The following is a 13,606-nucleotide window of genomic DNA, read 5'->3' as shown; positions in this document are numbered from 1 at the left end:
AAGAAGAGAAACACTAGTTCTTTTTGGAATCTTTAATCCTATCGCGGTCAGATGAGTTAGTGATAAATACAGTATAAAACTCTGGATATTGACAGATACTGTTCTTTATTAATAGCAAAATCACACTGAAATGAATAGCATCCCTGTATCATTGTTTTCAGCAGAAAACCTTGTGTAGCAGAAATAATACAGTTCAGAGTGGGAATAATATGGCTGCTCATACATCTTTAAAACATCAGGATTATTCAAAGAGCAGATGCACATAAGCTATATAAAATACTGAAATACAAAAAGCTGCATTACAGAGATACAGTTAAGTGTTTTTACTGTTGATTGATTGTTCTATGTTTTCTATAATTCTTAAGAAACTTGAAAAGTAATATTTGCTTTGCTTACAAATTGTGTCCTGTTCTACTTGGCAAACTTTCACCAACCCCAGTTCAAAAGTTGTCAGTGTCAACATGGCTGTTAAGTATTATTCTTTGCTGTTGTTTTAAATATTGATGATGAGGTCTGCAATGGTGTCCACATAATTCTGAGAGCAGGGTGTGTAATTTGTTTGACTGGCTGCCTGCCTCTATATCAATGGAACAAAAAAAAGAAGGAAAAAAAATTGTATGATCATGCTTCAGAAGTGTCTACTAGATGTTTGTTTTCCAGTGTTGCTGATTCTTTCTAAATATGGCATCATTTTTAGTGTGGTCGCTACCAAATGTCTATTTCTGCAAGCACAAAGTTGCACACAAGTAGACACTCCAATACCTTATGGGTGCAAACACTCTTGACTAATTCTAACATCCGCACGTGTACAGTTTTTGTGCCTGCAAAACCCATATGTCCCCCTCAGAATGTCAGATGAAGTTTATCCCTTAAAATCTAAAAGATTCACTTTACTTTATGTATAATTTGATGAAAAAAATCAGATGTATGTCCTGTACTACTTGATAATGTTCCGTTAAAACAGCAATGAAGGCATGACCCGAGCTCCTAAAAGGATACCAGTTAAGAGTTCTGTTCTTATTTGTCTGTGCCTTTGTATTGCAGTTCATATCTCTGTTCGTCATGGAGTCTCAGATCAGTGGGTTATCTTTTGATTTTCATATTATTTGCAGTTCTTTGACACAATAGGTTAAATTCTGGACAAAGTTAGAATCTTCTATCTGTTTCCTTACTTAATGGTCTTCGTGTTTTATAAATTCATTTATTTTGTATTCAAGAATAATTAATTAGGTGATGTTATAAACTCCCATTGACTTCCCTTGGATGGAGCAGAGAATGGAGCCCAAAATGAGCTAAAATCCAACTTGAAGTACTTAGTTTTACAAGACACGTACTTGGGAGAAAAACGGTAGTGCACTGGATAGGCCAAATGTTCCATGCTCCCTTTACATCCAGCCACAGGGACATGGCTATACAGATAAATACATATTTATTATTTACCTAACTATATGTAGTGTCCTCCCATCAACAACCGTTAAGGTTGACTTCTGTTTCTCAAAGGAGCATTTTATCTAGATAAAGCTGCCCTCTGTGTTTTATTGCACTAACCACTTACTTCTTCTGGCTCTCTAGCACAGTCAGCACTACAATTACCAATGCAATTGGAGAATAAGACATAGGGCCAGATTTTCAAAAGACATTCAGGTGCCTAACAATGGAAATAGGCACCAAGTGGGATTTTCAAAAGTCCCTAAGTCCATTAGGTGCCTAGCTCTCATTAACTTGAATAGTAGTTTGGTGCCTAACCTGCTCAGATGCTTTTGAAAATCCCACTTGATGCCTATCTGCATTGTTCACTGCCTAATTTAAAAAACTGGCCCATAAGCATTACATTTTCAAAGTGCTGAACAAACATTATCTAATTAATTAATTAATCTCTGTCTTCAAAGAATCATTCACAGGTGCATTTTGATCACCCTGATTTGCTGTGCAGACAACAATTTCGGGGATTTTATATTCCTTTTAGAGAAACTATATTATTCTCCAGATTCACCTGTGAGATTCTGTAAGGATAGATCTCGTTACTTGAAGTGTAACACTCTGGGAGCGCTTTTGCACCACTGTCTCTGAGAATGCTCCAGAATATTTGAATTTCTGAAAGTTATTCATAAATTTATAGCCGCTTAGCAAGCTACTAAGTACAGTAGAACTAGATCCAACTCTATCCTGGCGTAGAATAGGGGAATCAGCAACACTATTTCTCTACATTATCTACCCGAAGATTGTAACTTATGAAAAAAAATGTATAATTCTCTTCATCATCCCTTACTCTGTTCATTGACCCCCCGCTAGTTAGCTGAATTCAGAAACTATTTATGTTCGGTACAGTTACTCTATATACTACAAAATAAAATGGAAAGTTTATATGAAATACAATACCAGTTGTGGTATTAGACAATGAAACAGAAGGTTTTTCCCCCCATTTCAGATGGTAATAAAAGTAGACCCATATATATAAGTTTTTGTTTGTCAGAAATTTTCTGATGGGACAGTTTTCCATTGAAAAATGCTGATTTCTTGGAATGACAACATTCTGTGGGAACATGCTGATGTCAACAAAGCTTCCAATGGAATTCAGGCAACTTTCTAACAGATACCTGCCTATTTTCCTGCCAGCTCGATCCTCCACCTCCCCAGCAGCCCAGCCTCCCAGGTTCCTTGGTGCTGTTGCAGTGGGGAGCTTCAGAACTGGGGGGCTGCAGCCTACCAGCTCTTCAGCTGCGTTTGAACCAGGACTTTCAAAACATCCAAATTCCCAGGCTTCCAGCTCCTCAGTAGTCTGCCTGGGGGCTGCTATGGGGCCAAAGCTCCCAGGATTTCTAGGCTTCCAGGTTCCTTGGGAACATATTTCATTTCAGAAACACCAACACATTCCCTGCACAGGAACATCTTGGTGTTTCTGAAACAAAATATTACACAATTTCACTTCAGTGAAAATTTTTGAGGTTTTGGTTTTTCATCCCAGTTTGGGATTAAAAGTTTTCCAAAATCTTGACATTTCTCATCAAAGTGAAATTCAGTTTCCTGGGCAGCTCTAATGTTTCTATGAACTCAGGGCCACAGTGAGCATGAGGGAATAAAAGGGGGAGATTAAAATGTGCCTTTTGGTTCTCTCAAGGGTGATATGTCAAAATATGGAGGAATTACTGTGCCAGAGGTAAGTAACCTTAAATGTTTCCTAATTGAATTGGATGAGCCTATTATAATATCGAATCAATGAATTATGATCTGTTATATGCCACCACTAAAAAAGGATACAAACACTATAAGCCAGAAAACACTGTATTTGTTGCTCAAGTGACATAAGTACCTCAGCACCAATCTTGGCAGTTAGAAAAGCAAGTTAGTCTTGAAATTTATGCAGTAAGTGATCCGAGCTGAGGAGGACTATTTAAGCAAATGCTTAGTTCTCCTCAGAAGTCTGTTTACTCAATACAAAGCATCCAGGTGTCATGGCTTAATATTTCATAGTTGTAACTGAGAGTAGGATCATTCCCGCACCTCCATCTTAATGAAACATCAGTGCAGTCATTTGTAAATATGACATGAAATAATATCTGTACAACTAACAGCCTAACTATACTGAAAAGTTGCAAAGAAATAGAACTGACTTACACTTGTAGAAGAAAAAATGAAGCCAGGTGAAATGCCACAAATCATTGAGCTCATTCAGACCTGTTTGAGGCTGAGCTGCATCAGGGGAGTGGAGAGCTGCTGAGCCATGCAAGTATGAGTAACATATCCCCTGGTTCAGCAGTCAGTCCCTATTCAGCGAAACGCATGCTTGGTGATTAATTTAAAAGCATACATTGGAATGTTCTGCTGAAATAGGACCGTGAAGAGGTGTGTTTAAAGAAACAGTATGCTTTTTGGACCCTAGTGGGAGAATCTGTTTGACAGGTACTCTCGGTATCAACTAGAAGAGGGCACGGGAGGCACAGGGATCCCCTGGGTCAGATATATGCATAATAGCTCACTAAATGGTGGCAAGTGGGGTCTCTATTGAGAGCCAGAAGCCCTTTGGTCATCACAATCATTGCAAAATGTAGATATGTATAATATTAAAGGAGTTATGTGTCTATACTGAAAATTATGTTCTTAAGGCAGATTATCAGGAGGTGACCTGATACGGACAGTTTCCTCTCAGGCAGGAGTAACAGATGGTTCTCTCTGTGTCTGGTTGTTTTGCATTGTGTCTCTTGCAATGTTGGCCTATTTATATATTGTGTCAGATTCTGATTAAGAGTTTGCAAAATTTACAAAAATAAAAAGAACATAAGGAAAAAACAACCAGGAAACAGGCATCCTGTTTATGATTAAAAACAATGGATTGTGTGCCTCTTGCTAACCTGCAGAGAGACATTGTGGCATGGGAGACCGTGCTTGTGTTGCCCATGACTGGTGGATTTGGGAAGCGAACCCACATTAGGCACAGACAAAGCTTTCTCATGCTAAAGGCAGATGATAGCAATGTACCTCAGCTCTCAGTACCTTTGGTAAGCATCACAATCTGGTACAGGTGTGTTTATACCTTTGTTGAAAGTATAGCCAGGTATTCCCTCACTGGGCTTGCTAGTAATGCTGCCTTCTGCTCATCAATGATGGGAGACAGAACCTACCGTACACCTACTCTCTCTCCTCACCTGTACAAGAGGAGGCATCAGTCTGTATTTAAACAGTTCAGTGACTGATGTATTTAGCATCCTGTATTATTTCATTTATGTTCCTATGTATATATAAATTATAGACAATCAAAATGATGCTTGATTATTAAAGTTTGGAAAAAAGGACATGCAAGACAGAATAGTCTATGTGCAATATGTAAAAATAGAGCCAAAGTGATTCTAATAAGAAACATAAGTGCTAGAATTTAGATACTGGTCATGCCAAGATAGTGTAGTGCACGTAGTAAATCAAGTTATAATGATAATTTATATTCTGAAGCCTCAGGTACTATCTCACAGTAGTCTGAATAAATATCAGGATTTCCTCTAAATGTCCCAAGAGGAGAAAATAATAAGATTTTGAACAATAAGGCTAAAAACATAAATTGTAAACTGTAGATCCACTTAATAAGCATTACACAAATATCAAAATATTCAAAGAAAAATACATGATTCATCTTGTCTAACCAGCCTAACCAGTTGTCTATCCAGTTTTATTGGTTTTCTGGGCAGATGGATTTTGTTTGTGTCTGTATGTGGCCTAAATTATACAGGGGAGGTATTGAAAATGAGAAAGGGGTTATAAATCATTTTTCTTTGCAGTGTGTAGAGAGATACGTGACACTTATGTTCAATATTTAGATACTAACCTTGACATTTGGTTGCAGTTATAGTTTCCAGCTGTTTATGCACGTATGAAAAGCTGCCCACATAAATACTACAATTTATAGGTCATTTCTGCCTGACGGGCAAAGGCCCCTGTTGGTACGGTGTGGAGCCATACCACAGAGCTCCAGGGTTGCTGAAGAGCAGTATTAGATGATGCAGTATACTCCGTTCTATACACCCGTCAGGGCCCCAACTCGTTCCTGCACCTCTGCTCTTTTGGGGTTAGCTACACACTGCCGCATGCTAGGAAAGAATAACACTTGGGAAAGGGGGTGCAAGTGGGGAAGACTCCTTGCACTATTCCCTCACCCCCTTGAGGATCAGCATAGGCACCAGTCAAAATCTACCCGTACCACGTGCAGTAGGAAGAGCTGCAAGTGTTTTACCACTGTATACAATTATTACACTGTCTTAAGGTTGTTTTAGGTTCAAAAGTAAATAAATGCCATTTATTTGTTAAAATTCTATAAATGAAATTAAAAATAGTTGTCATCCTGTTCACAAATCTTGTACTATGATATTTACCATGCAGTTCATCCTCTTACATTTTGAATCCTAGCGTAAAACAGTTTGATGCTATGCTGAACAGTCATAGGTTGAAAAAACGGGTATGAGCTACACCAGATTACTACTGGCTGCGAGGCCATCATGTGGTATGATCCTGTTATGTCACACAGGCCTTTGAAGGGCCCAACTGGTCAATAATTAGCCTTGAGAACAAGGGAAAACGAGATACTTATGGAAATGGTGATGTTGGTTCACAAGATGGCACCTTTGTATCTGGGTAAGAAGAGTTCTGTTGTACGGGAGGTCCTATCTTTTTGATGAGATCCAAACTCAGTTGCTGATTACAGGTGCTTATTAGGGATTCTGGTGCAGTTTTCATCAGCACATGTCCTGAGCAAATCTAATTTCAGTTTGGGTAATTTCATTCCGCCTCCCTAAATTCCCCCTACCATTTGATTTGTGAAAGCTGCTATTTACTTTCTACAACCATCCCTGCTTCAAATGTTAGGCAATTTGAAAATCTTTTCTTAGCTGCAATAAAATGGAGTAAGCCTAAAGGTGATCAAGAAAGAAAAGAATCCTCCTCCTTAATGGTTAAAGCCCACCTCCACCTTTTGAGCGAAAAAATGCCTTTTCTGGATGTGCATTTACTTCAGCCTTTGTGGCTTGAATATGAAATCTGATTAACTTACTCTGGCGGTTTCAAGATTGAAAGGGCTTTTTTTCTGACTGATCTGCTGTGAACACAACTGCTGAAAAATGTAACCCTGAACTGTTAAATGAAGGGGCCTTATCTTGTCCTCAATAGGTGCACATAAATGAGAGTTGTGTGGTCTAATTGGGACGGGGGTGGGGAGGGGGATATCTATATATCAGCTACAGGAACTGGAATTAATTTAGCTAACTAAACAACATAACTTGTAATAATAAACTTTTTATTTATGTATAAATCTCCCATTCTCCAGGCACACAACAAAATAAAATTAAAACATGATTTAAAAAAAAAAGTCTTTATAATATTCATTATTTATATCATAGCATTACTCAAGTACATGGTGCTTCCTGGATCTATATGACAACATAATCCATAAACTAACAAACAGGATTCCCCAGGAAACCACCTCCAAGTATTCCATTAAATAAAATATATCTTGTTAAACAGAAATGATCAGATTTAATACAGACATACATAGTTCAAACATTTATTAAATATGCCTGTTTAGCAAAATGTCACTTTTCATTGCAGCTTGGAAGCTCTACAAAATTCAATTTGGGGCCTCCCTTCTTTGTATATTAGTACTAAAAGAGTACTCAGCAGGAGATAACCCTGTGTATCTTAGCCTGTTGTGTTGAAGAAACCTTTAAATGTGAGCCTTTTTCTGTAAATAAATCAGGATTTTGTTTGGTTGCAGCTAACATTTCGTAAACCAAGAAGGTGGTTATTCTACTAGGAGTGGGGGGGGGAGGAGGGCCAGAAAGACTTGACACTCAATAATTATCAGTGTGCCGTGCAACAAATACAACCAGTTCCATCCCAGCTGGTGAAATGGAATGACTATCCCAGTGCCTACATGACATTGGGTGAGGGGTTACCTAGCTGAGGCTCAGTCCAGAGATCACTCAGACAGTGTTGGAAGGTTGGGAGAAGCAGCTGGAGTTTAGATCAGCATTTCTGAATGAGGATGTGCTGTTATGTCCTTGGATGCTACTGGGTGCCAGGTGGCACCTGTGACCACAAATAGTGGGTTATTTTTCCATTTAGTTTGGGTTTATTTGTGTGTGTGTGACCACAAGTAGTGGGGTGTTGTGGTTTTTTTTGGTTTGGTTGTGGGGGGGGTGTAGGGTTTTTTGGGTTTTTTTTTTCCATCTCCCACTGAGAATAGCACAAACTTTTCTCTCTGCTCTGGACTTTGACAAAGCACATGGATAGCTATGACAGTCTAGGTTTGAATTACTATAATGCACTCTACATGGGCTGTTTACACTGATGCAACTTGGAAGCTGAATCTAGTGCAAAATGTGGCTACCCACTTACTAGGTGGAGTTTTATGCCATATCAGTTCCTCATGATATGAGTTGGCTGCCAATCAGTTTCTGGATGAAACTTATGCCGTAGTGTTAATTTACAATGCTGTAAATGTTTTGGGAGATGGTTTCCTCTACCTCTCTCTGCGTGCTGTATTGCCAGAGCTCAGATCAGCAAAAGCTCTTCAGCTCCCTTAGTAGAAAAGACCAGTAGCTGAATACAGAACATTCTCTGTTAGGGTATTTGCCATTTGTGAATGTATTCTAGAGCCTGAATCAGCTGACGTGCAGATCAGAGTGCAAGGCTCCTCTTTTCAATGAGGAATTGTGTGGTGTGGACCTGACTTGCGGGTTGGACAGGCTTTGTTGCTTTCAGTACAGGGATCATTTTGTTTGCTAGGATTTATTTATTCTTCTTCAAGTGCTTGCTCATATCGATTCCAATTAGGTGTGCGCGCGCTGCGTGTATGTTCATCGGAAGATTTTTACCCTAGCAACACTCGGTGGGTCGGCTGGGTGCCCCCTGGAGTGGCACCGCCATGGCGCCGGATATATACCCCTGCCGACCCAACCGCCCCTCAGTTCCTTCTTACCGCCCGTGTCAGTCGTTGGAACAGTGGAGTGCGGTTTTACTGACCTCCACCTCCCTAGCTACTCATAGTTCTCTAGTTATTTTTTTGTGTATATAGTTCAAAGTTTTATAGTTATAGTGTAGTTAACATCGTTCATAGTTAGTGTTATAGTTAAGAGGGGTTCGGGGATTAGCCTGTTCCCCCGCACCCGGTGCCGGGGCCCATGCCCGGTTCACTGGGTTTCAAACCTTGCTCAGCCTGTCGCAAGCCGATGCTGACAGGAGATCCACACGACTCCTGTCTTAAGTGCTTCGGGGACGCTCACCTGACAGATAAGTGTCGCATTTGCAAGGCCTTTAAGCCTAGAACAAAAAAGGAGTGGGACTCTCGGCTAAAACAGCTCCTCATGGAGGCGGCTCTTACCCCTCCATCTTCGGCGCCGAGCGCTGGACAATCGGCGGGCAGAAGCGCCTCCTCGGTACCGGACTGCCCCGGTACTGCCAAGACCTCTCAGCACCGGCCGTCGCCGGCACCGAAGTCAACTAGACACCGCTCCCTCTCCTCGAGGTCGAGAAAGCCTAAGTCTCCTGCTGCTTCCGTGCCACCTGCACCGCAGCCAGAGAGCTCATCTAAGTCGGATCGCCCGGCACTGACACGTGCCGCGGCACTGTTGACGTCGGCACCGTCGATTCCGGTCCCACAAGGGCCGTCGAGTCCGGTATCTGTCAGCTCCTCGGCGCGAGCCGTGGTTGAGCTTACTATTCCATCCACACCGGAGACATTCTCAACAGCGCAATCTGATTGCCATGACAGAGTCGACGCTGCCTCGTCCCCCGGCACCGCCGGTGCGGGTAATTCAGTCTATTGGCAAGCCTGCCTTGATACGACCATCCTCTGTTGGCACACCAGAGCGGCACCGTTCCCGATCACAGTCGCACAGACGTTCTCGGTCCCGTCGGTGCTCCCGGTCCCGATGCCGCTCGCAGTCCTGGCACTGTTCCCCTCACCGGTAACGGTCGCACTCGCAACGTCATTCAGTATCCCGTTCGCCGGCCCACCACTCTCGGTACCACTCCAGCTCCCGGCACCGCTCCAGGCATCGTGACTCCCATAGCCACTCCCGACGTCGAGCCTCGAGATCTCGGTCGACCTCCCGGCACCGCTCCGGTCGCAGGTCCCAATCTCGTTCCCGATACTGGTATGCCTCCCGGTACTGGTCCCCGATGCCGAGTAGAGCAAGGTCTGCTAGAGACAGAGACTCTGCCCAGGGCTTCTCAGCTCCTCCATGGCCGTCCAGACACGCATCGTGTCCTCCCACGCAGACAGCTCTTATGCGCAGGACCATGATTCTGACATACCCACCAGAGTCTTCCAAGAGACCCAAGCTCAGGACCAAGGCCCCCATCAGTGGTGATTCTGGACACCTTGGGCTTACCACCAGGCCCAAGGCGTACCAGTAGTGCCGTCCCCCTCTGTCCCATCAGAGCACAGAGTGCCAGAGGCGACGGTTAGGCGTCCCCCTCTGACTGCTATGGAGGAAGCCCCAGTTCACCCACCGGATTCCCAGGTTCCACTGGAGTAGGATCTTGCCCAAGAGCAAGAGGCCACACAGGACCCACTCGTCCCCGGCACCTTCTCTTCCTCTTCTCCAGATGAGGCGGTGGCAGGAACATCCTCCTCAGGCCCTCCTCCAATAGACCTGAGAGCCCATCAGGACCTCCTCAAGAGGGTAGCACTCAATATGAACCTCCAGATGGAGGAGGACCCGGAGGTAGAGGACCCGGTAGTGGGCATTCTGTCGGCGGATGCCCCCACTAGAGTGGCCTTACCGTTTATTAGGACCATCCAGGCCAATGCCGATACTATATGGCAGTCTCCAGCCTTTATCCCTCCTACTGCCAGGGGAGTCGAGTGTAAATATATGGTGCCCTCTAAAGGGTATGAGTACTTGTATATCCATTCTCCTCCCTGCTCACTAGTCGTCCAGTCTGTTAATGAGAGGGAACGCCATGGCCAGCAGGCGCCAGCCCCGAAATCGAAGGAGGCTAGGCAAATGGACTTACTCGGCCGCAAAGTATACTCTACAGGTGCCCTACAGCTCCGGGTGGCAAATCAACAAGCCCTGCTTAGCCGCTATAATTATAACACCTGGGCGGGAGTGGGTAAGTTTACAGAGCTTCTCCCTCAAGACTCCCGCCAAGAGTTCGCTGCCCTCTTGGAGGAAGGGAAAAAGGTGGCCAGAACTTCCCTCCAGGCTTCGTTGGACGCAGCCGACTCAGCAGCCAGGACTCTGGCTTCGGGTGTTGCCATGAGGCGCATCTCATGGCTTCAGGCTTCAAGCCTCCCACCGGAGCTGCAGTATACCATCCAGGACTTGCCATTTGATGGTAAAGGCCTCTTTTCGGAAAAGACTGACCCCAGGCTGCAAAGCCTGAAGGACAACAGGGTCATAATGCGCTCTTTGGGCATGCATACGCCGGTGACCCAATGCAGGCCTTTCCGTCTCCAGCCTCACCGCCCATACTCTGCGCCTAGACAAAGACAGGACTTTTGCAGGCGGCGCGGCCGAGGTGGTCGCAGGCGACCTTCAGGATCCCAAGGGGGCCAAAATCAAGGTCCCTCTAAACCACCACCGGGACCAAAGATGAACTTTTGAAGGTGGCGCCCGAGAGCGGCGTACCAGTTACAGGCCAGGATCCCTCTCCTCCCTTCTCCAACCATCTCTCCTACTTCCTCCCGGCGTGATCCCAGTTAACTTCGGATCGCTGGGTCCTATGCACGGTGGAGTATGGGTACCACCTCCAATTTATTTCAACCCCGCCCTCCCATCCTCCAACCCCGTCTCTCTTCAGGGACCCCTCTCATAAGCAATTCCTCTTACAAGAGGTGCGGACGCTCCTCGCCATGGGAGCTATAGAGGAGGTACCAATGGACGAAAGGGGCAAGGGGTTTCACTCCCGTTATTTCCTAATCCCCAAGTCGAAGGGAGGTCTCAGACCTATCCTAGACCTGCGAGGACTCAACCAGTTTATGATAAAGTTGAAGTTCTGCATGGTATCCCTGGGGACCATTATCCAGTCCTTGGATCCTGGAGACTGGTATGCCACCCTCGATATGAAGGACGCATTCTTTCACATCGCCATTTTTCCTCCGCACAGGAGATTCCTCCGCTTCGTAGCCAACCGTCAGCACTTCCAGTTTACGGTCCTGCCGTTTGGCCTCTCTACAGCCCCAAGGGTATTTACAAAGTGTATGGCCGTAGTCGCCGCCTACCTCCGCCGACGTCGGATACACGTTTTTCCATATCTGGACGATTGGTTCATCCGAGGGGCCTCCGAGACACAAGTCAATCAGCATGTGGGCATCGTCAAGGACCTATTCACCCACCTAGGCCTGATAATCAATGTAGAAAAATCCACTCTGGTTCCCATGCAGAGGTTAGACTTCATAGGAGCTATCCTGGACTCAAATCTAGCCAGAGCCTGCTTACCACAGCCACACTTTCAGGTGATGGCAACAATCATCCGAGGTCTACAGAATTTCCCGACGACCTCGGCTCGCACTTGTCTCGGTCTCCTGGGTCGTATGGCTGCCTGCACGTTCGTAACCAAATATGCCCGGCTCTGCCTCCGCCCTCTGGAAGTTTGGCTCAACTCTGTATACCGCCTGGGCAGGGACCCAATAGACACGATAGTCACCATTCCCCCGAACATCCTAGCCTCCCTAGACTGGTGGCTAACTCCCTCCCTGGTGTGTACAGGGCTGCCGTTCCATCTGCCCCAGCCCTCAGTGTCCCTGACGATGGACGCGTCATCTCTCGGCTGGGGTGCTCACCTCGGACACATTCGTACTCAAGGCCTCTGGCCACCTCAGGAGCTGACGTTACACATAAATGTCCGAGAACTGAGAGCAGTCCACCTGGCGTGCCAGGCATTCCAGCATCAGTTACAGGGCCGTTGTGTCTCACTGTTTACAGACAACACAACAGCCATGTACTACATAAACAAACAGGGAGGGACACGATCCTCCCCCCTTTGTCAGGAGGCCATCCAACTCTGGGACTTTTGCATAGCCCACTCGATAGACCTGGTAGCGTCCTTTCTCCCAGGGGTTCGGAACACTCTGGTGGATCGACTCAGCAGGTCCTTCCTGTCTCACGAATGGTCGATCCACCCAGACATTATTCATTCTGTTTTCCAGAACTGGGGATTTCCCCACTTAGACCTGTTCGCTTCCCGCGCGAACAGGAAATGACAGATGTTCTGCTCCTTCCAAGGTCTCTCTCCGGGATCGATCTCGGATGCTTTCTTGATGCCGTGGAAGGGCCAGCTCCTTTATGCCTTCCCACTGTTCCCGCTGGTTCACAGGGTCCTGCTAAAACTCCGCAAGGACAGAGCGCACCTCATCAAGATTGCTCCAGCATGGCCCAGGCAGGACTGGTTCACCACGTTGCTCGACCTGTCGATAGCCTACCCAATTACCCTGCCACTCCACCCAGACCTCATCACTCAGGTCCACGGCAGACTTCGCCACCCGGACCTGCAGGCCCTTCACCTCACGGCGTGGCTGCTGCGTGGCTAAACCAGTCAGAGTTGCGTTGCTCTGCATCAGTATGAGAAGTTCTCCTGGGTAGCAGAAAACCTTCCACCCGGTCAACGTATCTGGCCAAGTGGAAGCGTTTCTCCTGCTGGTGCGAAACGCATAATCTTACTCCCACTGAGTAACTCCCTCTATTTTGGACTACCTCTGGTCTCTCAAACAGCAGGGCCTAGCAGTATCATCACTGAGGTTACACCTGGCAGCCATCTCTACCCAGGGGTGGCTCTAGGAATTTGGCCGCCCCAAGCACAGCGGCATGTCGCAGGGGGCACGCTGCCAGTCCCGCAGCTCCGGGGGACCTTTTGCAGACGTGCCTGCGGAGGGTGCACTGGGAGGGCAGCAGGCGGCTCCGGCGGACCTTCCGCAGTCATGCCTGAGGGAGGTCCACCCGAGCCGCGGGACCAGCGAACCCTCTGCAGTCATGCCTGCGGGAGGTCCGCTGGTCCCGCGGCTCCGGTGGGCCACCCGCCGGCATGACTGCGGAAGGTCCGCCGGAGCCGCCTGCCGCCCTGCCGGCAAAATGCCGCCCCAAGTGCGTGCTTGGCGCGCTGGGGTCTGGAGCCGGCCCTG

At 46.1% G+C, this 13,606-nt stretch overlaps 1 protein-coding gene across 1 annotated transcript in view; it reads left to right on the top strand.

The window, feature by feature from the left end:
- CNTNAP2 (contactin associated protein 2) overlaps positions 1-13,606 on the top strand; it is a 1,334,251-nt gene that overhangs the window by 433,572 nt on the left and 887,073 nt on the right. The window lies entirely within an intron of this gene.

The sequence above is a fragment of the Mauremys mutica genome, chromosome 2, assembly GCF_020497125.1.
Source record: "Mauremys mutica isolate MM-2020 ecotype Southern chromosome 2, ASM2049712v1, whole genome shotgun sequence".
Lineage (NCBI taxonomy): Eukaryota > Metazoa > Chordata > Testudines > Geoemydidae > Mauremys > Mauremys mutica.
The sequence above is the reverse complement of the archived record's forward strand: the minus strand, read 5'-3'. Positions and strand labels throughout refer to the sequence as shown.